General features: G+C 40.5%; 1 protein-coding gene across 1 annotated transcript in view; it reads left to right on the forward strand.

Annotated features, from left to right (window-relative positions):
- Positions 1-478: 478 nt before the first annotated feature.
- SH3BP2 (SH3 domain binding protein 2) overlaps positions 479-26,927 on the forward strand; it is a 100,735-nt gene continuing 74,286 nt past the window's right edge. Inside the window, exon 1 of the mRNA XM_072620053.1 lies at positions 479-603. The gene's annotated coding sequence lies outside the window, so the exon portion shown is untranslated. The remainder of the gene's footprint in view (positions 604-26,927) is intronic.

Consider the following 26,927-nt stretch of genomic DNA (forward strand, 5'->3'; position numbering starts at 1 on the left):
TTATCTCCCGGGGCGGTTTCGGGGAACTAACTGAGCTAACGGATACGGGAGTGCTAGAGAAAGTCTAATGCTTATGCAAATTTAAGTTATTTCTCTCCCTCTAGATTTGCCGGAGATGGTGGGGGAGGGGGTAAGAGACAGCAGTTGAAGTTATTTCGTGTTCGCTCTTGGGTGCAAGGAAAAGGGAAGAGCGGGCGCCTTTAAGGGCGGAGGCGGGGGAGTGGGAGTGGGTGTGGGAGGAGCCAGGGGCTGGGGCAGGGGGAGGGAGGCGGGGGCAGGAGGCCCGTGGGGCGGGCTGGGAGGCGGAGGCGCGGGAGCCGGAGCCCGAGCCCGAGCCCGAGCCCGAGCCCGATCCCGAGCCCGAGCCGGAGCCGGATCCGGAGTCGCAGCCGGATCCGGAGTCGCAGCCCGAGCCGGAGCCCGAGCCGGAGCGGGGCTGGGCTGCAGGCTGCTCTGCTCCTTACGGAGTCTGCAGCTCGGGGCCCGTCTAGCGGCGCTCGCTGCCTCGTGCGCCGCCAGCCCCGGTGCTGAGGACGCGCCCCCCGGAGCTGCAGTGGAGATGAGGAGGTGCCCTCCGCCCCGGCGCCCCCAGCCTCGCCCCTGGTAAGGCACGCCCCCCCCGCTCGGCACGTGCGCCGCTTGGCTTTGGGGGGAACGGACGCCCTTTGGCCCGGGACGGTGCTGGGAGGTCGCGAGTGAGTGGCCCGGCCTGGCCGGTGACGACTGCTGTACGCCCGGGGCCTCGGCAGGGCAGGGAGTCGCTCTTTGCGCCTTCCTCTCACGAATCCAGGTGTTGCAATCGGGAGCGGGGGTGGTGACAGAAAGAGCCCCCGGCCTGGGAGCCCCAGCTCTGCCACAGATTTCCACACTGGACGGGGCTTTAGAGATCACCTAGTCCAAGCTCTTCGTTTTACAGATAGGGAAACTGAGGTCCCGAGAGGGATCGCAAATTATCCACTTCACAGAGCCAAGACTTTAGGATCTAGGTCCTCTGACACCACAGCTCTTTCCAACATACAACATTGTTTCTCTTTACTATGTGATCCTGGAAAGTTATTTCTCCTCTGTGAGTCTCACTGTCCTTGTCTGTTACATAGGAATACCTAAACTTCCTCTCACAGGATTGTTGTGAAGAAGATGCTGTGTTAACTCCAAAGTGCTTTCTTGTTTTACATTAAGTTTATAAAACTTATTAAAGTTCATTAAAGTCCACTTAAGTAGTGCAAGTATGATTGTCCCCATTTTACAGATGAAAAAATGAAGGTTTAGGGAAATAATGACTCCAGAGAGACTTCAGTAAGAGGGTTGCCCAGTAGCATCCTGCCAACAATCCTTAAGTCTTCTGGACCCCGGGGTCCTGTCTTCTTTCTGTGACCCTAGAAAGCCCAGAAATAGGAGTTAATACTAATGTTAGTCTCCTCTTCTGGTTAATAAGTTCTGCCGTATCTTCCTTACAGGGTTGAGAGATGAGCTACAGGAAGGACCGCTCTTATCAATTTTCTTCTTTGTCAAATGAGGGTGGGAATGTTTGGACTAGGCCAGGCTTAGTTGCAGGGATTTCATGCCAGATAAAACTGTAGGGAACTTCCAGCGGGGAGGAACTGTCGTTTTCCAACTGAGATCCAGACATCCCCAAGAAGGGTTGTTTCTGAGCTTGGCGAGGGAGTCCATATGGGATCAGAGATGAATCCCAGTTCTTGTCCCTGCTGAATCTCTTTGCCTCCAGAACCTGTTTGCTTTTCTGTAAAACTGAGGGCATTGAACTGGATTGAGGTCAACCCAAATATTTGTTAAAGCTTGTACTCTGGGTAAAGAGCATTGTGCTAAGCCCTGGTGTACAAAGACAAAAAGGAGACAGCCTCTTTCTCTCCTCCTCCGTTGTCAGAAATGTAACATGTATACAGATATAAACAGATACAAGGTAACTTGAGGACAGAGAAAGCACTAAAAATGGCTACTAATGGATACTAAATGGCTTTTCACACTCCATTTGGGTGGGCTTAGTTTACTAATGTGGTCAATGGACTGAATAAAACTGGTTATTGTTTCTTTTAAAACTCAGAACAATTCATTTTCTTTCTTTTTAAAACTTGATCCTTTTGTTTTTATAGCCTCTCTTTTCCCTCCACCCACCCACCCCCCACTTCCCCAGCAAACCATCTCTTCTAACAAAGAGATGAAAAGTTAAAAAAAGGGTGGAGGGCAGACCTGCAGCAAAATATTTATTTTCAGTCTTTCAGATGAACTCTGTAGTGTAACCCCTCCCCTTTTTGGAATTTGATGTTGCTCCTGAAGATCCTGCCTTCGAATAGAATCAGGGATGCCAAGGCTATTTAGGTTGTCTTTCACATCATCTCTAAGGTCCCTTCTCTTACTGCCTGCTTCTGTGGGCTGGGATTTGACCCAAAGAAAAGCATGCCTTATTTAGGGGAGGACCAAGGAATTGGCAGTTGATGTGTTTGGTCTCTTTTGAAACCAGTTGCGGAAACTATGCCCTTGGCTTGCATGTCTCATCAAAATAGGCAATAGTGACACCTTTATGTGGCCCTTGGAAGAAGTTCAGAGGGTTTTTCCATGACCAGCACCCCCTACTCCACCCCCTCCTAGCCAAGAGCCTAGGGCTGAGAAGAGAATATTAAGTAGTTTGAGCTTTGGCTTTGCTGAGTTTTTGTTAGGAAAATGCTTCGGGTTTGCCTAGTTTTTGTTAAGAAAAGATTAATTTAGTGGGCGAAACTTTTGAAGGCATTGCTACAGATCAGTACTGCCTGTAGACCCTGTTGTGGGAACAGGTCATGTTCCAAAAGTTTGTTTGTAAGTCAATTGTTTGGAACTTGGACCACAATTCCCTTAGCAACAGGATTTGGAGCTATGGCTGGAGTCCCAGGGCAGCCCACAAAAGCCCATTTTATTCCCAGTGTAGCTGAATTCTATGAAGATGTGAGTTTTGGAAGTAGAATGCCTTTGCAGTAAAGGAGAAGGGGGTGGGGTGGGACTTCTTCCCCTTTTCTGAGGCTAAAACTGATGGCTTCTAGCACTTAGCACAGTGCCTGGCACATGGTAGGGACTTAAATGTTTATTGATTAACTGACTCACTCCTAACTTGTAGTGTCCTGGTGCTACCCTCAGTCTCTGACTTTAGTGCTGCTGCTGGCAAGTGTAATTCTGCCGACTAAAGTCTTTTCTACGAGGTAATTGCCTGCCTCAGTTCCCTCCTGATCAGATCCCTGAGGCAAACTAGGTTAAGTGACTTGCCCCAGGGTCACACAGTTAGTAAGTACCTGAGACTGGACTTGAATTCAGGAAGATGAGTCTTCCTGACTCCAGGTCTGGTTCTTTATTCACTTCACCACCTAACTGTTAGTGATAGAGTGCTAGAGAAAGTCAAAAGTGCTCCAAGGGAGAGACAGGAGATGGCTTGTGTTGGGATCTCAGCTAATTTATTGATTCATAGATGGCTGGAAGGGACCTTAAAAAAACCGTCATGCTGTTATTTTGTAGTTGGCACAAGGGAAGGCTTAGAGGATCATAGATTTAGAGAGAGAGGTCATCTAGTCCAGCACTCTTGTGATCTAAATATGGAAACTGCTGCCCAGAAAGGCTGACTTGTCCAAGGTTATGAAGAAACAGTAATGATGTGAACCTAGATGCTCAGACTCCAACTCTATAGCTCTTTGTAGCTAACGCCAGAGGTCTAGAAAGAAGCCTGGGTCCTGCAGCAGACTCTTAGCTTCTAAAAGAATGTTCTATATTTTAAAGAGGAAACAAATTTGTAGACTTTTGTTCAGACATAGATATTGGAGAGGATAGGATAGGTGACTCAGACATTTAGGCATTGTGAAAAACGTACAGAATTTGGGGTCAGTATATGGAACCTTGGCATTTAAAGAACTTTGCCACCTTGGGAAAAATCAGTTCCCCTCTCCAAGCCCTCATCTATAAAATGGGGATAAGGATATTTGCATTAGCTGACCTACAGGAATGTCGTGAAGAAAGCACATTGCTAGTCCCTGTTTACAGTTGCTCCCCAGAGTAATGCTATGGTGGCTATGCTGGAAGTAGGGCTGGTGGTCTGGACAGGGCCAGGACACTAGTAGTAGCCAAGGTGGTGGCAGTAGTTTGATTCACTTGGTACATGTCATCTGTTGTCTCTCCCTTTGAGCATGAATAATAGGTGCTTTTGACTTTTTTTAACACTTTATCACGGGCAGTTAAGTGCTAAAGTTTATAGAGTGCCAGGCCTGGAGTCAGGAAGACTCATCTTCCTGAGTTCAAATCTGGTCTCAGGTATTTACTAGTTGTGTGACCCTGGATAAGTCACTTAACCCTGTTTGCCTCAATTTTCTCATCTATAAAATGAGCCGGAGAAAGAAATGGCAAACCACTCTAGTGTCTTTGCCCAAAAAATGAGCCGGAGAAAGAAATGGCAAACCACTCTAGTGTCTTTGCCCAAAAAACCCCCAAATGGGGTCATGAAGAGTTGGACATGACTGAAGATGACTGAACAACTATTATGTTTCAGACACTGTACTAAACTCTGGATACAAAGCAAGGCACAAAACAGTCCCAGCCTTCAAGGAACTTACGGTATAATGGGGAAGAAAGCATGAAAGCGATCATGTATAAACAAAATACAGGCTAAAGTGGAGATGATCTCTGAAAGAAGGTATTAACCAGCATTAAGGGGGACCAGGAAATGGTGTATTAGTACTCCCAATTTACTTGGGACTTGGTGTAGTGCAAGGGTTCCCAACCTAGGGTACGTGAACCTCCAAGGAGTATGAGAATCCTGCCAAAGGGGAATGGAGAATATTTTATAGATAACTATATTATAAATAACTATATTCTAGAAGTAGTGCTAGTGAAGAGGAAAAAAGGCTATATACCAAATAGTTTTCCTTATGAAAAGTTAATCTCTATTTCTTGTGTGCACATACCTGGTAAATTCTAGAATTTATTCATATTGAACAGGGGAGTACAGGAAGTCTTACTGGGACTGAGAAAAGGTCAATAACTCCTGGAATTGAATCCTAGCTCATCTACCTTAGCTGGGTGGCCTCAAGGCATGTCCAAATGTAGATCTTTTGTTTCCTTATCAATAAAGTGTGGGGATTAGATTAGAATTAGGTAAATTCTTTCAATTTTCCTAAGATTTGCCCAAGGTCTCACTGCTTGTTAATGGCTGAGTCTAAAGTAGGATTATTGTGGGCCAGATTCTGAGGCTGTCAATAAGCACCTGCTCTGTGCCAGTCCCTTTACCTACTGTTGTGCTAAGTGCTGGGGATAGCAAGAAAGACAAAAAGAGCTGGGTGACACAGTGGATGACGCTAGGCCTAACAGAATGAAGACTCATCTTCCTGAGTTCAAATCTAGCCTCAGATACTTAGTAGCTGTGTGACCTTGGGCACATCACTTAACTCTTCCAATTCCTCATCTGTAAAATGAACTGGAGAAGGAAATGGCAAACCGCTTCAGTATCTCTGCCAAGAAGACCCCCAAAGAGCTGGACACGACTGAACAGCAACCTTTTAGAAGTTCACAATCTAATGGGGAAGAAAATAAACAAGCTCTCTATAGAATAAATAGGAAGTAATCAGAAAGAAATCACTGAAATTAAGCGGGCATCAGAAGGAAGCTGAGCAATCAAGGAGGTAGAGGATGAGCAGTGAGAATATTCCAGGCATGGGGACAGCCAGTGAAAATGCCGGAAGCAGAATGATGGAGTGTCTTGTTCTAGAAAGAGCAAGGATGGAAGACTATGGGGGTGGGTGGGAAGGAAGATGTTGAAGAGCTTCGAATGTCAGATAGGTCATCCTACAATTGATGAACACCAATTTTGCTTCCATTTCTTTGCTACTATAAAATATAAATATATATTAGAAATATAGTAAATATATATATTTATTGGGAAATAAATATAATAAAATATAAAAATACTATAAATATTTTTGTATATATAGGATGTTTCTCTTAAGTGCTTAACCTTCTTGGGATGTATGCCTAGTAGTGATATCACTGGGTCAAAGAGTATGTACAATTTAGTGACTTTTCTGGTACAATTCCAGACTTTTGCAGAATGGTTGGACCAGTTCATAGCTCTGCTGAGAATACGTTAGTCTTCCTGTCTTCCATAGTCCCGTCAATAGATCATGTTTTGTTACCTTTGACAATCTGATGACTGTGATGTAAAAAATTTACATTTCTCCTATTAGGATTTATAGCTTTCTTTTATATGGTTGTGAAGAGATTGCATTTCTTCTTTTGAAAACTGCCTAGTCATATCCTTTCACTACTAGTCCTTTGTCCTTCATTCTCCAGGAGGACTGATGACATCATGAAGGTGATGTCTCAGCTTGTTCATGGCCTGGATTTAAGGGAGGAAGAGCTGCATAACCTTATCAACCTCATTCTCTCCTCTAGTGTCATTGAAGTCCAGTGGCAAAACAAAGTCCAGATGACTGGTGTGGCCCTGCAGTGGGCAACTTTGACCTTTCTAAATTAAGGTCTTTCTCAGGTCTCAGTTTGCCTGGGACAATACTCATTCAATGACTAAGGGTAAGGTAAGAATTGAGATAAAAGAAGGCCTAGGGGAAAGGCTCTTGTTCTGAATTCCCTATATATCTTGGGTTTCCTATCTTTATTAGAACTATTTGCTATGCTTTACCCCAAATAACTGCAATTTATCTTCCAGTTGCATTGATTTTATTCATGCAAAAACTTGAATTTGATAGAATAAAAATTGTATTTTATTTTTCATCATCATTTTCATCCTTTATTTAGTTAAGAATTTCTCCCTCAATTATAGTTGTGCAAAGTACCCCCTTCCATTCTCTAATTAAAAAAAAATAATTTGACCTTTTTTTATTTATCTAGGTCATATATCCATTTATATCTTCTGGTAGAATATGGGTGTAAGATCGTTCAGTAGTTCCTAATACATATAACTGTATTGTCAGGGAGCCCACAACTCTTCTTACTCATGGAGATAGCATGTCTTTGTCAAATACTTTACTGAAATTAAGGACCTTGTATTTATAGAGTTCCCATCATCTACAGATCTAATAACCCAGTCCCCCCACAAAAAAAGGAAACAAGGTTAGTCTGGCATGACTTGCTGATGATGAAGCCATGTTGTCTCTTTGTGATTAGTTCTTCCTTTTTTGAGATGTTCCCTAAACATCTAAACTTTAATAATACATTTTAGAATTTTGTCAAGAATTAACATCAAGCTTGCTGGCTTAAATCTTACAGCCCAGGTGTCAAACACAGAGGAAGTGGCATGTAGCCAGCAACACTCATGAGTGCAGCCTAACCAAATGAAAATGTTATTGGGAAATATTTAGCAAAATAAATAAAAGTACTACAAAACATAACATTACATTTTAAAACTAAGTCAATATTCTGGCACATGGACCTTTATGTACCAATTAGTGGCCTGGTTTCTACTTGAGTTTGACACTACTGATTTCTAGACCTCATTTGCTTTGATCTTTTTAAAAATCATTTGTCCTTCTCCAATTCTGGGAATCTCTCCCATTTCCCACTGATTTTTGAAAATCATTGATAGTATCTCCGGAATCACATCTGTCAACACTTTTCACCTTCCAGGATATAGTTCATTTAGGATTGATGACTTGGTCATTGAGGTAATGTGAGTGTTCATTGTCTCCTTTGATTTCAACTCTTTATTAACCATCTTTATTCTGCCCTTATCAGATTAATAATAATTTTTCTTAGGAAAGAAAACAAAAGCAAATAGGAATTAAATAGTTCTGTATTCTTTCCAGGGTCTATTCTCTATTTTTTACTCTCCCTCCCTCCCTATGTGCAGTCAGTTGCTAGGTCTCCTTGATTCTTTCTGCCTTCACAGCATCTCTTACATGCCCCGCTTTTTCCCCACTCACATGCATACCACTAATGTTCTCATAACACCCTTTTCTTGGATTCTGGCAATTGCCTTCTGAAAGGTCTCCATTCTTCTAATCTTTCCCATTTCTAGACTATTCTCCACACAACTGCCAAGTGGCTTTTCTCAATCACAGGACTGACCATGTCACTCCCTTTATCATGACCCTCCATTGGATTGATTCTGACTTAATATTAGGATTCTTACAGTCAGGGCTATTTAACAGTAGAATGAGCTCCCTTTCAATGGGAGTGTTCAGGCAGAAGCTGGTTGGACATCTGTCTGGGATAGCAATAACTATATCTTTTTTTAAACTTTAATTTATTTTTAGTTTTCAACATTCATTTCCACAAGATTTTGAGTTCCAAATTTTCTCCCCATCTCTTCCCTTTCCCCATCCCAAGACACCATGCATTCTCATTACCCCTTCCCCCAATCTGCCCTCCCTTCTATCACACCCATCCCTTTTGCCCATCTTCTCTCTTTTCTTGTAGGGCAAGATAGATTTCTATACCCTATCATCTGTATTTATTTCCCAGTTGCATGCCAAAACAATTCTCAGCATTCACTCCCAAAACTTTGAGTTCCAACTTCTCTCCCTTCCTCCTATCCCCACTAAGAAGGCAAGCAATTCAATATAGACCATACATGTGTAGTGATGCAAAGGACTTGCACAATAGTCATGTTATGAAAGACTAAGTATATTTCCCTCTATCCTATCCTGCCCCCATTTCTTCTATTCTTTTGTTTGATCTTGTCCTTGCCCAAGAGTATTTGCTTCTAATTGCTGCCTCCTCCCATTTACCCTCCCTTCCATCATCCCCCCCACCCTGCTTATCCACTTCTCCCCTACTTTCCTGTAGTGCAAGATAGATTTTCATACCAAACTGAGGGTGCATGTTATTCCTTCCTTGAGCCAAATATGATAAGAGTAAGTTTCACTTTTTCCCTCTCACCTCCCCCCTCTTTTCCCCTCCATTGAAAAAGCTTTTCCTTGCCTCTTTTATGAGAGATAATTTGCCCCATTCCATTTCTCCCTTTCTCCTCTCAATATATTCCTCTCTCACTCCTTAATTTTATTTTTTTTAGATATGATCCCTTCCTATTAAACTCACCTTGTGCTCTGTGTGTGTGTGTGTATGTATGTACATAACCCCACCAACTACCCAGATAGTGAGAAAAGTTTCAAGAGTTACAAATATTATCTTTCCATGTAGGAATGTAAACAGTTTCACTTTAGTAAGTTGCTTATGATTTCTCTTTCCTGTTTATCTTTTCATGCTTCTCTTGATTCTTGTGTTTCAAAGTTACATTTTCTTTTCAGCTCTGATCATTTCATCAAGAATGCTTGAAAGTCCTCTATTTAATTGAATGACAATTTTTTCCCCTGAAGTCTATACTCAGTTTTGCTGGGTAGGTGATTCCTGGTTTTAATCCTAGTTCCCTTGACTTCTGGAATATCATATTCCACACCCTTCAATCCCTTAATGTAGAAACTGCTAGACCTTGTGTTATCCTGATTGTATTTCCACAATACTCGAATTGTTTCTTTCTAGCTGCTTACAATATTTTCTCCTTGACCTGGGAACTCTGGAATTTGGCCACAATGTTCTTAGGAGTTTCTCTTTTTGGATCTCTTTCAGGAGGTGATCAGTGCATTCTTTCAATGTTTATTTTACCCTCTGGTTCTAGAATATCAAAGTAGTTTTCCTTGACAATTTCATGAAAGATGATGTCTAGGCTCTTTCTTTTGATTATGGCTTTCAGGTAGTCCCATAATTTTTAAATTGCCTCTCCTGGGTTTATTTTCCAGGTCAGTTGTTTTTCCAACGAGATACTTCACATTATCTTAAATTTTTTCATTGTTTTGGTTTTGTTTTGTAATTTCTTGGTTTCTCATAAAGTCATTAGCTTCCATCTGCTCCATTCTAATTTTTAAAGAGCTATTTTCTTCAGTGAGCTTTTGAATCTCCTTTTCCATTTTGCTAATTCTGCTTTTGAAAGCATTTTTCTCCTCATTGGCTTTTTGGACCTCTTTTGCCATTTGGGTTAGTCTATTTTTAAAGGTGTTATTTTCTTCAGCATTTTTTAGGGTCTCCTTTAGCAAACTGTTGACTCACTTTTCATGCTATTCTTGCATCTCTCTCATTTCTCTTCCCAGTTTTTCCTCCACCTCTCTTACTTGATTTTCAAAATCTTTTTTGAGCTCTTCCATGGCCTGAGGCCATAGAAAATTTATTTTGAAGGTTTTGAGTGAAGAAGCCTTGACTTTGATGGCTTTCTCTAATGGTATGTTTTGTTCTTCCTCATCTGAAAGGATGGAGGAAAATACCTGTTCACCCAAGAAAGTAACCTTCTGCATTTTCCTAGCCAGTTACTTGATTTTTGAATCCTTTGTCAAGTGGAGGGTATACTCTAGGGACCTGTAACTTCCCAGTTCCTCCAAGGTGGCACAATCAAGGGAGAGGAGTTTACTCCTCTCCTGGCCTGTGCTCTGGCCTGGAAATAACCACAAACTTTTCTGGCCAGAATCTGCAAGTAGGGTTCCCTCTCCGCAACTTCCTCCAGTTCTACCACATCAGTGCTCCTCCTCACCCCAGCGCCACCACTCAGGACTGAGATTCAGATCAGCTACTTGATTCCCCCAGGGTCTTTAGGCCAAGGGCTCCAGAAATGGATAATGCAGCTGCCAGGGCTAGGGCAGGACCCTGCTCCCTTCTCACACACAGAAAAGAGCTTTCTCACTGACCTTTGAAGCTGTCTTTGGTGTTTGTGGGTTGAGGGATCTGGGAATCACAGCTCCTGCCTGGGATTCTGCACCCTTCTCCAGTCCTGTCCCTGAAGCCTGCTCCAGTTCTGTCCATGCCGCATACCAAGGCTGGGCTGCGCTCTGCTCCGAGACTAGTGCAATAGATCTTTCCTGGTGGCCTTCCAGGCTGTCTTGGGCTGGACATTTCCTTCACTGTCATTTTGTGGCTTCTGCTGCTCTAAAATTTGCTTAGAGTCATTTTTTACAGGTATTTTATGAGCTATATAGAGAGAGCTACAGCAGGTCTACTCCAGCATCTTTATAATTATTTCTTTAAAATATCCAGGAAGCAATATGTAAATTTTGAAGCTGGTTACTGTTACTTATTACTTGATTAGCCCCTTGGACTTGCTCATGGTAGTAGTAAGACAGGTATTGCTATCCATTCCCCCTCTCCCATTTTTATAGTATTTTTCCCCAATTATATGTCAAGACAATTTTTAGCATTCATTTTTATAAGATTTTGAATTCCAAATTTTTTTCCTCTCTCCTTTCCCTCTCCTCTTCTGCAAATGATAGGCAATTTGATATAGCTTATACATGAACTATCATGTTCAACATATTTCCCTATTAGTCACAGTTGTGAAAGAAGTAACAGAATGGGGAAAAAAAACAAAGAAAGTGAAAACAGTATGCTTTTGAACTGCATTTGAGACTCCCATCAGTTCTTTCTTTGGATGTGGATAGCATTTTCCATCGTGAGTTTTTTGAAATAGTCTTGGATCATTGTATTCCTGAGAAAAGCTAAGTCAGTCATAGTTGATCATCATACAATATTGCTGATAATGTATACAACGTTCTCCTGATTCTGCTCACTCCATTCTGCTTTATTTCATGCAAGTCTTTCCAGGTATTTCTGAAATCTGCCTGTTCATCATTTCTTATTGCACAATAATATTCCTTTATATTCATATACCACAATTTGCTCAGCCATTACCCAACTGATGGGAATCCCCTCAATTTTCATTATTTTGCGACCATGAAAAGAAAGGGCTGCTATAAATATTTTTGCACATGTAGGTCCTTTTCCCTTTTTTGTGATCTCTTTGGGATACAGACCTAGTAATGGTATTGCTGGATCAAAGTGTATGCACAGTTTGGTTGTCCTTTGGGCATAGTTCCAAATTGCTCTCCGGAATGGTTGAATCAGGTTACAACTTGTCAAACAATGCGTTAATGTCCCAATTTTCCCACATCCTCTCCAACATTTATCATTTTCCTTTTCTGTCATATTAGCCAATCTAATAGATGTGAGGTGGTACCTCAGAGTTATTATTTGCATTTTTCTAGTGAAAAGTGATTAAGAGAACTTAATATGCCTATAGATAGCTTTGATTTCTTCTTCTGAAAACTGCCTGTTCAAACCCTTTGACCATTTATCAATTGGAGAATGGCTTGTTTTTTAATAAATTTGACTCAGTTCCCTGTATATTCCAGAAATAAAGCCTTTATCAGAGGCATTTGCTGTACAGATTGTTTTCCAGTTTCTGCTTTCCTTTTAATCTTGCTTGTGGTAGCTTGTTTGTACAAAAGTATTTTATTTTGATATAGTCAAAATTATCTTTTTTAAATTTCATCATGCCTATACTCACTTAGCTTTTCCTTTAAGAATTTGAATGGTATAACACTTGGTGCATATATTTTTAGTATTGATATTGCTTTATTGTCTAGGGTACCTTTTAGCAAGATGTAGTTTCCTTCCTTATCTCTTTAAATTAAGTCTATTTTTTCTTTTACTTTGTCTAAGATCAGGATTGCTACCCTGCTTTTATTTTTATTCCAGCTGAAGCATTCTGCTCTAGCCCCTTAACTTTACTATATGTGTGTCTCTCTGTTTCAAGTGTATTTCTTGTAAATAACATGTTGTAGGATTCTAGTTTTTCATCCACTCTGCTCTCTGCTTCCATTTTATGGGAGAGTTCATCCCATTCACATTCACAGTTATGATTACTGTGTATTTCCTTCTATCCTATTTTTCTTCCTGTTTGTCCTCTCTATCTCCCTTCACCCTTTCCCTCCTCACGAATGTTTTATTTCTGTTCTACCACCTCCCCTGATCTTTCCTCCCTTTTGTCTGTTCATCTACCTCTTTACTTAATCTCCTCCCCTTCTACTTCCTTGTGGGGCAAGCTAAATTTCTATATTCAACTGTTTGTGTATATTATTCCCTCTTTGAGCCAATACTGATGAGAGTAAGATTCAACCAATACCGATGGTCCATCCTCCCATCTTCCCTTCCACTGTAGTATGTCTTTTGCTCTTCTTCATGTGAAATAATTTACCCCATTCTACCTCTCCCTTCCTACTGGGCCCAGTGTACTTTTCTTTCTCATTCCTTAATCATTTTTTTATGTCATTTCCACAAATTCACCTTATACCATCCTCTCTATGTGTATTTCTTCTAGCTGTACTATTAGTTATACAATTTTTAACAATTACAAGTATTACCTTCCCATGTAGGGATATAAACAGGTTAGTTCTGTTGAACCCCTTATATTTTCTTTCCTCTTTTACCTGTTATCCTTCTCTTGAATTTGATATTGGGGATCAAATTTTTGGCTTAATTCTGGCATTCTCCTTATGAAAGCTTGAAATCCTTCTATTTCATTGAATTATCATTTTTCCTCTTGATGTATTGTGCTTAATTTCACCAGGTAATTGATTCTTGGTTGTAGTCCTAGCTCCTTTGCATTCTGGAATATAATGTTCCATGACCTCCATCTTTTAATGTTCCAACTGCTAAGTCCTATGTAATCCTGATTGTGACCCTTCAGTACTTGAAGTGTTTCTTTTTGGCCACATAGTATTTTTTCCTTGACCTGATAGTTCTGAAATTTGGCTATGATGATCCTTGGAGGTTTTATTTGGGATCTCTTTCCTGAGGTGAGTGTTGGATTGTTCCAGTGCCCATTTTGCCATCTGGTTCCGTGCTATCAGGGTAGTTTTCCTTGATAATTTCCTAAAAGATACTGTCCAGGTCCACCTTTTGATTATAGCTTTCAGGTAGTTCAGTGACTCTGATATTGTCTTTGCTAGATCTATTTTTCAGGTCATTTGTTTTTTCCCATGAGGTATTTTACATTTTCTGCTATTTTGTTCATTCTTTTGAATTTGTTTGATTGATTCTTAATGTCTCATATAGCCATCAGCTTCCACTTTCCCAATTCTAACTTTTAAAGAGTAGTTTTCCTCAATTAGCTTTTGTACTTTCTTTTCTCTTTGACTAATTGTACTTTTAAAGTTGTTTTCTTAAGAGGATTTTTGTATTTTCTTTTGCATTTGGTTAATTCTACTTTTTAGGTTGTTTAAATTGTTTTCTTTTTTCAGGTTGCTTAGTTTTTTTTTTCATAATTCTCTTGCATCACTGTCATTTCTTTTTCCAGTTTTTCTTCAACCCCTCATAGGATTTTTAACTTCCTTTTCCAGCTCTTCCAGGAGTTCTTTTTAGGCCTAAGTCCACTTCCCATTTTTCTTTAGGGTTTTGCCCATAAGTGTTTTAACATTGTTGTCCTCTTCTGAGTTTGTGTCTTGATGATCTTCCCTGTCACCATAATAACTTTCTATGATTAGATTCTTTTTGTTATTTTTTTGCTTATCTTTTTTGGCCTTTTCCCTTTTCTTTTAAATTTGATCTCTTCTCCCTGTGTGGAAGGAACACTGTCCCAGGCTGCTTGTCCCAGGGACTGCAGGCCTTGGCTGTTTTCCGGGTGGTACACTGATGTTGCCCTGTCACTATCTTCATTTTACAGAAAGGAAACTGAAGATCAGATGGGTATTTGCCTGTTGTCACATAGGTAGTTAATTCGTGTGGTAACAAGGTCAAGAGTAGCTAGGTGGCACTGTGTATATTGTGTATATAATGCTGGCACTAGAAGATTCATTTTCTTGAATTCAAATCCAGACTCAGATGCCTACTTAGCTATGTGACCCTAGACAAGTCACTTAACCTCTGTTTGATTCAGTTTCATCAACCATAAAATAGGAATAATAACAACACCTACCTTTAAGGATTATCATGGGAATCAAATGAGGTACTATTTGTAAAGTGCTTAGCACTATCTGGCACATAGTAGATGCTACAAAAATATTTATTTCCCTTCTCTTCCCCTCTTAAGCCTATCCCCTTTCTCTTCTGGAAAGTGTGTAAAAGGTCAAGAAGGAACTCTTAAGCCCCAGAAAATGGATTAAGGATGGTAAACATAATTTAGAGAAGTTAAGAACATCATTTGCCCCCATCCTTTTCTTAATCAGAATAATGACCTATTCTAGATTATACCTGTCTTTTCCTGAAGAGGTTAGGGTATCCTCAGAGGGAGGAAATCCCTTTAATTTCTACTGGTCACTTGTGACCAGCTTGGGGGTAACCCTTAAGAGAAATAGTCATGGGCAATGGGTCGTTTTAGAACACTGATTCTCCTGGAGCTTTCCAAGGAAAACTTGAGTGACTTTGGTTCTGTTAATTGAAACAGAATGTTAATTCTAAATTGTGTAAATAAAATATGCCTTGTTGAAGATTCCTATAAATATTACTTCAAAATGTTGTATTAGAAACATGTCCGAGGGGAGGAAGTAGGGAGGTTGGAGAAAAGGGTGGGGAGGAAGGGGAAAAAATCTAAGATATATGGAAGTGATTGTAGAACACTGAAAACAAATAAAGTAATTTAAAAAAGAAGGAAAGAAACATGTCTGAGGGCATGAGGACACTCTGCTAATTTGGATATTGCTCTCTAAGCAGAACAGTATTTGAATTTAGATTAATGTTAAATTAATAAAAATTGCTTCTAACAGATTTCTGCCTGTAACATGGAGTACAATATTATTATTTTTTTCTTTTACAAGCCCATATGACTGGATAGTGGTAGTCCCTGAAAGCTCTTCTGTCATAAAACACCTTTCATTAAAAACTAGTTTCCTCCAGCAGGTTTCATCACAATTAAAGCAGCCCTTAAAAAAGAGCAATGAATGGGTGTGTGTGTGAGTGTGTGTAGGTAGGGAGTAGTTTCACTTCATGTCTTGGGTCTGTTTCCCCCTAGGAATGAGGAGGGGTTTTCCTGTCTATTTACTGTCTGAGTAGGCTATGTACCACTGGAGCCAGACTGGTTTTCTGGTTCAATTTCAGTGAAATATGTCCTTGGGTAAATTTTAGGTTTTAAAAAAACTTCAGCCCACAACCTAGGGTGAAGTTCAAAGCAAAAGCTAGTGAACCTTTGTTCTTGTGAAGGTCTCTCTCTCTCTGCCTCTCCCTCTCCTTTCCTCTCTTTGCCCCTTCCCCTGACTGAAGAGGGAGGGAGGTGTTGGCATTGGCAGCCCTTCCTGGATTTTGCTACTTAGCAGGGCAGTGACCTGAGACAGGGTCGTTTTACCGCTGAGCCTGTTTCCTCATCTACAAAGTCCCTAAGGGTACTACCTCCCCCATCAGTTATTGTAAGGTTCTTGTGAGCTAAGGCATGGAAGAGAACTTTAACTTTAAAGGCTTATATGGGTCAGTTATTAATAATTAGAAGAGAAGAAGCATGATGGAATAGAAAGAGGACAGAGCTTGTTTTCAGAACTGCTGGGCTCTAATATTGGCTCTTATACTTACTAATGAGCTATGTGATCTTGGGTGAGTCAGCCTCTTTGAGCCTCAGTTTCCTCAGTTCCCTGTAAAACAGGGGTAATAATACTTGGAACTATCTACCTATCAGTATTATAATGGAAGTATTCAGTGAATTGTGAAATACCACTGAAGTATGAGTTTTTTATTATTACTAATGATCTCAGTACAAAGAAGACAGCCAGTGTTTAGAGCAAGCAGGTAATTGACAGAGACTCAGAATCTCGGAATGGGAAAAGTACCTCATAGAGCTGTGCCCATCTGTATCCATGTCTATAGAAAGCACTTTTGTGACATTTCCAAGTAACTTTCTAGCTGTGCTAAAGTGAAAAGAATGCAGATTTTTGAGTCAGAGGACCCGGGTTCAACTCCTACTTCTGATACTTTTTATGTGACCTTGGACTGGTCATTTAACTTCTGGTCCTCAGTTTCCTCATCTGTAAAATAAAGAAGTTGGACTCTATGGCCACTTAAGGCCCCTTCCAGCTCTCAATCTATGATCCTGTGGAGTTTATTACCTAATAACCTCCCTAGGCAGCCTTTTTTTTAAGGGTTCTAATTGTTGGGAAGATTTTCCTTTTTCATATCTTGACTTTTGATCTTAGTTCTGCTTCTATGGCCAAATAATACAAATCTAGTCAAATAGCTCTTCAGATACCTGAATATAAATGGCTATGTTGGCCTCTGCCTACCATCTTGTCTTTTCTGGGCTAATATCCTTATAACGCATGGTTTGGAATTTTACTTAAAAAATTAATAATTTAGAGAGGAACTTGATTTATTATAGCATTGTAGAAAGAGCCTTGGACTTGGAGGCCAGAGACCTAGACTGAGTTCCTAACTTTCTGCTTATTAACCCTGTAAGTCCCAACCAGTCATTCCCCTGGTACTCAGCTCTTTCATCTATTCAGGATATTCCCTTGTCTGTCTCTTACTGAGCTGTCTGATGGGTTAGTGCATATAAAGCACTTTTTGTGCTTTATGTATCCTATAAGTGGCAATAAGTATCCTATAAAAGTAAGTTGTTTCATCTAGACTCTGGGAGAGTTGGGCTGGAGGAACCATGGGATTACCTTAGCCCATGTTCTTCTCCATGGCTTGGTCTCTTCTCATTTCAGTTGTATCTGCACATTCTTTCTCACTGCCAGCTCCAGTGATATGCCAGGTTCCTGGGACTAAGCCAAAGATGTGTGTACTGGCTCAGATTTACCCCAGATACCTTCTTCGAGCAGAGCCCAGCTCTGGTAAAAGGCTTCAGAATATCCCTGATTGCCCGCAGCTCAGAGGAACTTTAGCAGTGTTCTACATGTCATGCTGACTATAATCATTCACATTTATACAGTTATAAAGTATTTTCCTACATTTTTTCTATTATACCGTGGAAACAGCAGACCAAGGCTTTGCTCATGGTCTGGGGCAGACAAGATGAGAGGACCTTGGTCCTCCCCTTGGGATGCTTACAGACTCAAGTAGACTTGACTCATATCAGTGGAATGGAGGAAGATTGGGAGAAGATGTAGAAAAGTTTGACCTGCCAGGAGCTGTAAGAACTATGAGAGCTCACTGCAGGCTTCTTCTTCAGAGTAGTTGGAAAACAAGGGTGGGAATTTGCATCCCAGCTCAGTTGTTCATTATTTATGTGATGTTGGGAAAGCCACTTCATATTCTCAGCTTCAGTTTCCTCCGCTGTAAAATGAGAGAGTTTGAATTTATCTCTGCCCCTTTTAGTTCTTACAGTTTGGGATTCTTGCCCCAGCATTATCCAAACCTCACTGCAGCTCTCTAAGATGGACAAGGAAATAGTCATACTCCCATTTTACAGATGAATAAAGTGAGGCTTTAAGTTTTAAGGCTTAAACTGAAGTGATTTAGGTTGTTAACCGTGTGTGTGTGATGGACCTCTCTGGAAATCTAGTGAAACATATGGACCATTTCTCAGAATAATGTTCTTAAATGTATAGAACAAAAATGCATAGTATTACAAAAGAAACAAATTATGTTGAGATGAAATTATCACAATGTATTTAAAAACAAACAAGTTTATGGATCCTGGGTTAAGAACCCCAGTCATACCCGGCAGGAACTTATGTATCACCTAGTTTAAGCCTCTTGTTTGGACAGATGAGAAAAATGGAGAATTCAAATGATTTCCTTAAGTTTTCCAGCTCAAAGAGTCAGGACAAGAACTCCTGAAGCGAAGCCCAGTGTTCTTTCCACTGTCCAGCACTGACATGAAATTGGACAGCACTTTGGTGGCAATTTTGTACATCTAGATGGGACTTGAGCCTGGTTACTCTGTGTCCTGAAAGACAGCCCTTTCCATACTGTTTCACCCTTCTGACTTCCCTAATGTTGATTCAGGAGAAGAAGTGAATTCCTTGTTCCCCTTTTTTTGAATTTCAGACATTTTAATAATAGTAATCCCACTTTTCCTTTGCGTCTAGCTTAACATTTACACTGGCCCGCCGCATTTTAGCTCTGTGGTAGGAAGAGCTGAGAGTCATCATAACATCATGGAATGTCACAACTGTGAAGGGCCTTAGTGTCTGGTCTAAACCCCTCATTTTCTAGGCAAGGAAAGTCAGGACCTCAACAAGAGAAGGTGCTTGAATCCAGGTTTCCAGAATTGTCTGACTAATGGCCTTACCCCTCCATATTGAGACATTTACTGATGAGGAGACTGAGGCACTATGGGTCAAGTACCCAGTGAGCCATCCGGTGTTTAGTTGTATTTCCTCACCTAAGTATACTAGAAGAATATCTAAACTTTCCACTGTGGATGCCCTCTATATCCTCAGAAAGGTTGGGACTGGAGCCTAAGAGGTGGGAGCCAGGGATGGGAAGAGAATGTTTTCAGAGAAGAATGTTTACCCTTAGACAGACAATGAAAATAGAAAGTGAACTGGGCCCAGAGTTGAAAAGGAGGAAGAAAGCAAGCTATATTGTCTTTTAGAAAGTGGACTGTGCTTTTAGTGACCCCCAAGTTTCTCTTCAAAACAAAGGCTCATCTTTTTTTTTAAACAATGTTCTCTGTTATGGCTACAAGGCAGGGAATACCATAGCCTTCAAAGAATTAAAGTTGAGGATCACCCGGAGGGTAATGGAGACTTAGAAGGGGAGACAACATGGTATAGTAGAGATTGCATTGGCTCTGAAAAGGGTTCAAATCCTACCTCCTAAAGTTTAGTACAGCTTGAGCCCCACTTTTCTTATCTGTGACAGGGTAGGGTTGGAGTAGACAGCCTTAGAGGTCCCTTCCATCTCCAGACTTATGATCCTATGGTGGGAGCCATTAGGCTGCAATACATAATGACCAAGCAAAGAATTTTGCAGGGGAAATAGCAGGGGAGAGATCATCAAGGAAAGTATGGCTGGGTAAGAGAGAAAGGTTAATGGATGGACAGTCCATGAGCTCTGGTGCTATCCATGCAATCTCAAGAATGTGGGTCTCCAAAACTTAGCATGGTTTGTAGTCAAGTTACAGGGAATGGTCAGACACAGATAGGGTGCAGTTGCATTTTTAGAGGTAGTATTCACATTAGTGACCTCAAATTCACTGAAATATCAAAATAGGATTTTAAGTTGTAAGGACTGTCAGTAGTAAATGGTTGTCATCAGGTAAAAATTTCATACACATTTATTTTGATAGCAAAAAAAGTGGTAGCAATTTATGTCCTAACAATTGTTGAATGACTAAATAAATGGTGGTATAGTAATGTAATATAAAATTATAGAGCTGTCAAAAATAAATATAAGGACTACAAGAAAATATAGAAAGACCTCTATAGAAGCAACTAAGCAGTACAATAGAGTGCTGGAGCTGGAGTCAGGAAGACCCAAGTTCCAATCTGCCCCCTAGCTGTATGACTCAGGGCACTTCATTTAGTGTTGTCTGCCTCAGTTTCCTCAACTTTAAATTGAGGATAATAATAGCACCCACCTCTCAGGGTTGTTGTGAGGGTCAAATGAGATGATATTTGTAAGCTTCTTCCTTCCCTCCTTCTCCCCATGTTCACTCTTCCTCCCTCTCCTTCTCCTTCTTTTCTTCCTCCCATCCATGAGATCAGTAGAAACCAAAATGTAAATTGTCTATGTAAAAACTTTCAGTCCTATCCCATTAATTCACTGTGGCTTGGATAAGTCATCCTTTCTCACAATCTTCACCAAAGACCTCTGCTTGGAGTCAGATAGAGAAAGGACATTGGCCTTGACCTGAGGGAAGAGAAACTCTCTAAAATTTCAGAGATGAAATTTCTGTAAGAAAAGAAGGGAAACTACAAAGAGAATAATAGAAAAGTTGGTCATTTAAAAAATTTGTAAATTTCTTTGAAAGTTGTTTTATGTTTTTATATATTTCCCCTCAATTACATGTGTTAAAAACAACTTTTTAAATATTTTAAAAAGTTTTGAGTTCCAAATTCTGTCCTTGCCTTCCTCCTTCTCTTCCTCCCCAGATAGTAAGCAATCCAATGTAGTTTATGCATGTACAATCATGTAAAACATTTCCATATTAATCATTTTACACAAGAAGATGATTTTAAAAAGAATGAAAGAAAAGAAGTGAAAAATAGCATGCTTCAGTCTGTATTCTGATAGTATCAGTTCTTTGTCTGGAGGCAGATAGCATACGTCATCATGACTCCTAAAAAATTGTTTTATATTGGTTTATGTTTATATACTTAAATGAATCACAATTTGAAAGTTGGAAGCCATCTAGTCCAATTCTTATATGAGGAGAAGCTCTACTCTAATGTGCCTGATAAGTGGTCAGGTGTTCTCTCACTTATCCTCAGAATTAAGACCACCACTTTCCGATGATGTGTGATAATGTGGATGATATGTGTCAGTCCTTTGCTCTATGAGTTACTGTAGCCAAAACAGTTAATCACTCTATTGCCAACACTGGGATAAATCTCTCCAAGTTTAGACAGGCTGATCCTTGAACAACAGACTTGTAGTCCTACTCTAAAGCCTTTCCAATTTGGTTGGCCATGCCAGAGATAGCCCTTCTCTGGTATAGTTATACAGAAGTTAAACTACTCTCCATATCATGATGAAATCTCTAAAGAGGACTTATTAGAAGCTTAAGTTAAAAAACAAGCTTGAAAAACCAGTATTGGAAAACAAGAAGGTATATAGTAAAATGTGATGCTATTCAGTTCAACAAGTATTAAGTGACTACTGAATGCTTGGTACTGGAATGCAAAGATAGAAAATAACATGGTCCCTGCCCTCAAGGAGTTTGGTATGGTGTAGTTAAAAGGTTATTAACCTTTTTACTGTACTGGATCCCTGTGGCAGTCAGCTAAAGCCAAAAGAACCCTACTTGGAATAATGTTTTTAAAGGCATAAAATAAAACACCCGAGATTACGCTGGGAGCCAGTTAATTTGAAATACATTTAGCAAAATATTTTTTGTAAAGTTCAGACTCCAGGTTAACCCCTGGTGTAGTTAAAGGAGATCTGGATTCAAATCCCACTTCTAATATCTACTGTTCTATGGAAGCAACCATGGGGAAGTCACCTAACTACTTAGACCTTTAGTTTTTCCCATAAAAATGTATCTAATCATTAACATTGAAATGCCTTTCTCATGGGGTTGTTGTGAGAATCAAGTAAGATCACGTATGGAAAGTGCTTTGCAAACCTTAATGAACTATCTGCTTGTATTATTATTTAGGGAGAAGAAATGAAATACAAGTGCTACTATCGATGTATAAGAGGTTCAAGCCCAGTGGGTTGAGATGCTGGAGTAAGGGCATACCACTTCTGGTTGGGGGTTGGGGGCAAAGAATATATCAGGGAAAGCTTAAAGAAAGAGGAAGGGCTGGTGTGTACCTGAGCTGGGCAGTTAAAGAGGGGAAGGATCTTGGTAGTGATAAATCCAAGGATGCAGAACAAAATCTTTTATTAATTTGTTCTGAGAAGTTTGGATCCAGTCAAAGGACTGCACTTGAGGACCTAGAAGGCCACATGTGACCTCGAGGCCAAAGGTTCCCTACCCCTGGTCTACACCAATTTATGGAGGGAGATATTGGCCAGATGAGGACCAGTAGTCCTGTCTGATTGAGGTATAGATTTTATGAAAGGAAGTAATGTGAAATAAGTCTGGAAAGATAAATTGGAGCCAGATTGCAAGTGGCCTTAAAAGTGCAAGAGATAGATTGTTCTTTAAAAAAACAACAATAAAACTCTGTTAAAAGGGATGACACTCAGGGAGAAAGGTTGTGATATAAAAACAAAGAAAAATACCACATAAAAACCTGTTTTTCAAGAATTGCAGGAAACAGTATGATGGTGGGGTTTGCAACAGCTGGTATCTTTTTAGAGCTACGTGTGTCACTGAGGAGCCAGGCATGCAGTAAATGTTCATTACATGCTTATAATCTTGACATGTATGCTTATGTTTGACTGGATGACTAACAGTTTACAAAATGCCTTGGGTTCTTTCCCCCACCCACTTCATCTAAGGAGCAGGAAATAGTCAAGTTATTCCTTCCCTGAGTGGTTTTTCAGCAAAGGGGTGGGTGGTGACTGTTTAGGTTATTTTGTTCAAATGCACAATGTGATTTTTTTATGGGGCATTGACAGATGTACTTGGTACTCCCCTCTCTGCCTTCCTCTCTGATCTCTTCTTTTCGCCACCTTTCTTAATAAACAGTTGCTCCCTTCATAAGACAGGGATAATACCCTTCAAACCCAAATACCTATACCCTTCAAACCCCATCAGATGTAATTAGCAGGATGCCCTATTTCCAGATGCCTTTATCAGGTGAGAATACCTTTAAGTTACAGAATCAGTCAATTAAAGGTATGAACAAGATACAAATTGAATAGAAATTGCACAGGAAACCTTTTTTGGAGGTTGAAGAAAATTTGGAGGATGAAGGAGAGTGCAGAGTTGAGGATGATCCCAAGGTGGGAATATGGCAGAATTCTCAACAGAAATAGGGAAACCTAAAGGAGGGGAGATTTTGGAGGGAAAATAGTAAATTTAATTTTGGATATATCAAGTGTGAGATGCCACTGGAACAAAGCCATGCAGCTCTCTCTGCCAGAATCAACTGTTGTAGAAAGGTCAAGGAGGATGAGAACTGAGAAGAGGTCATTGAATGTAGCAATTAAGAGAACATTGATGACCGAATAGAATGCAAGTTCCCGTTGAACAGGTATTGTTTCATTTTTATCCTTGTATCCCAAGAGTCTAGTACAGTTCCTGACACATAGTAAATGTTTAATACTTTTTTTTGTTTTAAATTTTTTTTAATTTATTTTTAATTTTCAACATTCACTTTTATAAGATTTTGAGTTCTAAATTTTCCCCTCCTTCCCCTTCTCCCCTCTCCCCACTATGGTATGCAGTCCGATATAGGTATACATGTACAATCACATTAAACATATTTCCATATCAGTCATGTTGTGAAAGAAGAATCAGAACAAAAGGTAAAAACCATGAGAAAGAAAAAACAAAAAAAACAACAAAAAAGAGGAAATAGTATGCTTCAATCTTCATTCAGACTCAGTTCTTTCTCTAGCTGTGAATAGCATTTTCCATCATGAATCTTTTGGAACTGACTTAGATCCTTGCATTGCTGAGAAGAGCTAAGTCTCTTAAGGTCAGTCATTGTACCATGTTGCTGTTACTGCGTACAATGTTCTCCTGGTTCTGCTCATTTCACTCAGCATCAGTTCATGCAGGTCTTTCCAGATTTTTCTGAAGTCTGCCTTCTCATCATTTCTTATAGTACAATAGTATTCCATCACAGTCATGCACCACAACTTGTTCAGCCAGTCCCCAATTGATAGGCATCCCCTCAATTTCAAATTCTTCATCACCACAAAAAGAGCTGCTATAAATATTTTTGTACATGTGGGTCCTTTTCCCATTTATATACTCTCGTTGGAATAAAGCAGATACCTTTTGATTGATTGAGAGAACAGTTTCATTACAGTGGAAGTGCCAGAAGCCACAATCAACGGACTGATCAGTCAAGGGACCAGTGAATGGGTGAGGAGAAAACAAACAATGAGAGTAGGGAACTCTGGGCCTTTAGCAGTGAAATGGACAAGAGACAGAGATTGAGCCTTAAGAAGAAGGCTCCAGGGTCAAGGGAAGATCTTATGGCAGGGAGTGATGTGCAGCTGAGGATAATATTTGAACTTCTTTGCCTCACAAAATTGCCATGCAAGCACTTTGTAAACCTTAAGAAGCTATTGAAACCCATAAAAGTAGTGGTGGACTTTTACTCTAGCCAAGTTGTATTACTCATTTTCATCCTATCCTCTTCTGCGCTGACAGCAACGTTGTATGTTGATTTTGTTTTTTATTCCCAAAGTCTAACATAGTGCTTTGCACGTGGAAGCTTAAAAAATATTTGAATTGACTTAGTACATCCTACCCCCCATAGGGCCCTCTCTGTTCAGCTGCCAGCTTCTCCATTTAGTCTTCCCCAGTGCCCACTCTTCCTTTCCCTTCAACTAGAAATAATCCTTGCCTAGGTGGTGCAGTGGATGGAGTGCTGGGATGAGAGTTTGGAAGACTCATCTTCCTAGCTCAAATATGGCCTCAAACACTTAGGAGCTGTGTGACTGAGCAAGTCACTTCACTCTGCCTCAGTTTCCTCATCTGTAAAATGAGCTGGAGAAAGCAATGGCAAACCACTCCAGTATCTCTGCCAAGAAAACCCCACATAGGGTCACAGAGAGTCGATACAACTGAAAAACAACTAAACAACAAGCACCTACTATGTGTCACACACTGTGCTAAGCACTGGGGATACAAAAAAAGGCAAGAGTGTCCCTTAACCCCATTCAGATTTGCTGTTCCTGAACTGAACTCCAGTTGCAAATGGTTATTGAATTTGAAGGGCAGCTAGGTAGCACAGTGGATAAAGTACTGGGACTGGAGTCAGGGAGGTCTGAGTTCAAATCCAGCCTCAGACACTAATTAACTGTGTGATGTTAGACAAGTTACTTCACCCTGTTTGCCTCAGTTTCCTACCTGTAAAATGAGCTGGAGAAGAAAATGGCAAGCCACTCTGGTATCTTTGCCAAGAAAACCCCAAATGGGGTCATAAAGAGTCAGACACACAACAACTTGAATTCTTCCCCTTCTCTGTTTGGACTTCTCTGAATTTAGATTATAATTTGTATTACTTTATTAGACTCAGTAGGTATATAAGTGCCTATTATTCGATAAGTACACACCGGGACTGTGACTTCTGCCCTTTCTTTCCCTTAGGAATAAGTAGAGCTACTTTGTCTGTCATAGTCTGACCCTGGCTGTCACAGAGTCAGAATAGTTTCCCACAGTCTCCAGAAGGGAGACACTAGGGCTTTTTTACACCAGAAAATGTCTCCATTGATGTCTTATACCTTAAATATTTTTTCCCTGTACCTGTGATTTCATTGGTGTAGGAAACTCTCAGGGAGAGGACTCCCTCTCCCAGTGCAAAATCTGCTCTTCTGCAAATTCTGGTCTTAGGACCCCAAAGAGGTAAATGGATTTGCTCAGGGTCCTTCAGCCAGTTTGTGTCTGAGGATTTGAACTTCTCCAGTCTCCCGGCTCTGTGGCAGTTTCTTGTCTAGTACATCAGGCTGCCTACTATATGCTGAGCAGTATTAGCGATATCTGTGCACTTTCCTTATTTCATTTAGGAGATGATGTCACTTTCTTGATGGTCATTTTCGTCTTTGTATTCTCAGGCTTGTGCACAGTGCCTTGCATTATCATACACACTGTCAAACCTTCATTTACACTATGTAGTTCAGCTCTTCACTCTGTGTGTATGTGTGTGTGTTTGTGTGTGTGTAATTTTTACACTTCACCCTCCACTTAAGTCTTCTCCCGAAGACTATCTGTAACTTTGAGGAGGCCATGGGGTCTCACAGGCTATGCCCACAGAACACATCCTCTGACCACCAGGCTGTTTTCTTGTGGTAGAAAGGGTCAGAGAGTAAGTTGGGAGTAGTCCCATGTAAGCTAAAGGGAAAGCTCATCTCTCAGAGTCCAGTTTTCCAGTGGGAGAGGGATGGAAAGGATGGCCAAAGTGTAAGCAGCATGATTTGGAAATATTTGCACATGTTTTATTCCCCCATAAAATGTAAGCTCTTGGCCTTTCCAACACAGCTGGTGTTGAATAAATATTTATTGAATTAAATTAAATTGAATTTTGACTTGGACTATTTTACTAGCATTTTAACAGATCCTCTGTGCTTCCTCCATTCTTTCCCCTTGTCCAATTCATTTGTCACAAAACTGTCCAAATCATCTTCTTCCTATACCATGACTCCATCCCCTCCTCAAAAACTGTTAGTGCTTCTGTCTCTCTTAAAGTATATGGTGCAGACTCTTCAGGCTGGAGTCTGAGACTATAATCTACATCCAACTTGCCTTTCCAGCCTTACTTCACATTAAGTTCCTTTTGAAAACTGTCGAGTCAAACTGAACCACCAGCATTTCCCAGGTCAACATACTACTCATCTCCATTTGCTTTTACAGCCTGCCTCAGCTAATGCTTGGAAGGGTCAGCCTTCTCATCCTTGCCTTTCAGAATACACCCCTTCCATCAAGGCTCAGTTCAAGGACCACCTCCTTCACTGAGCCTTCCCAGGTTCCC

Source organism: Notamacropus eugenii, chromosome 6 (genome assembly GCF_028372415.1).
Source record: "Notamacropus eugenii isolate mMacEug1 chromosome 6, mMacEug1.pri_v2, whole genome shotgun sequence".
In the NCBI taxonomy this organism is placed as follows: domain Eukaryota; kingdom Metazoa; phylum Chordata; class Mammalia; order Diprotodontia; family Macropodidae; genus Notamacropus; species Notamacropus eugenii.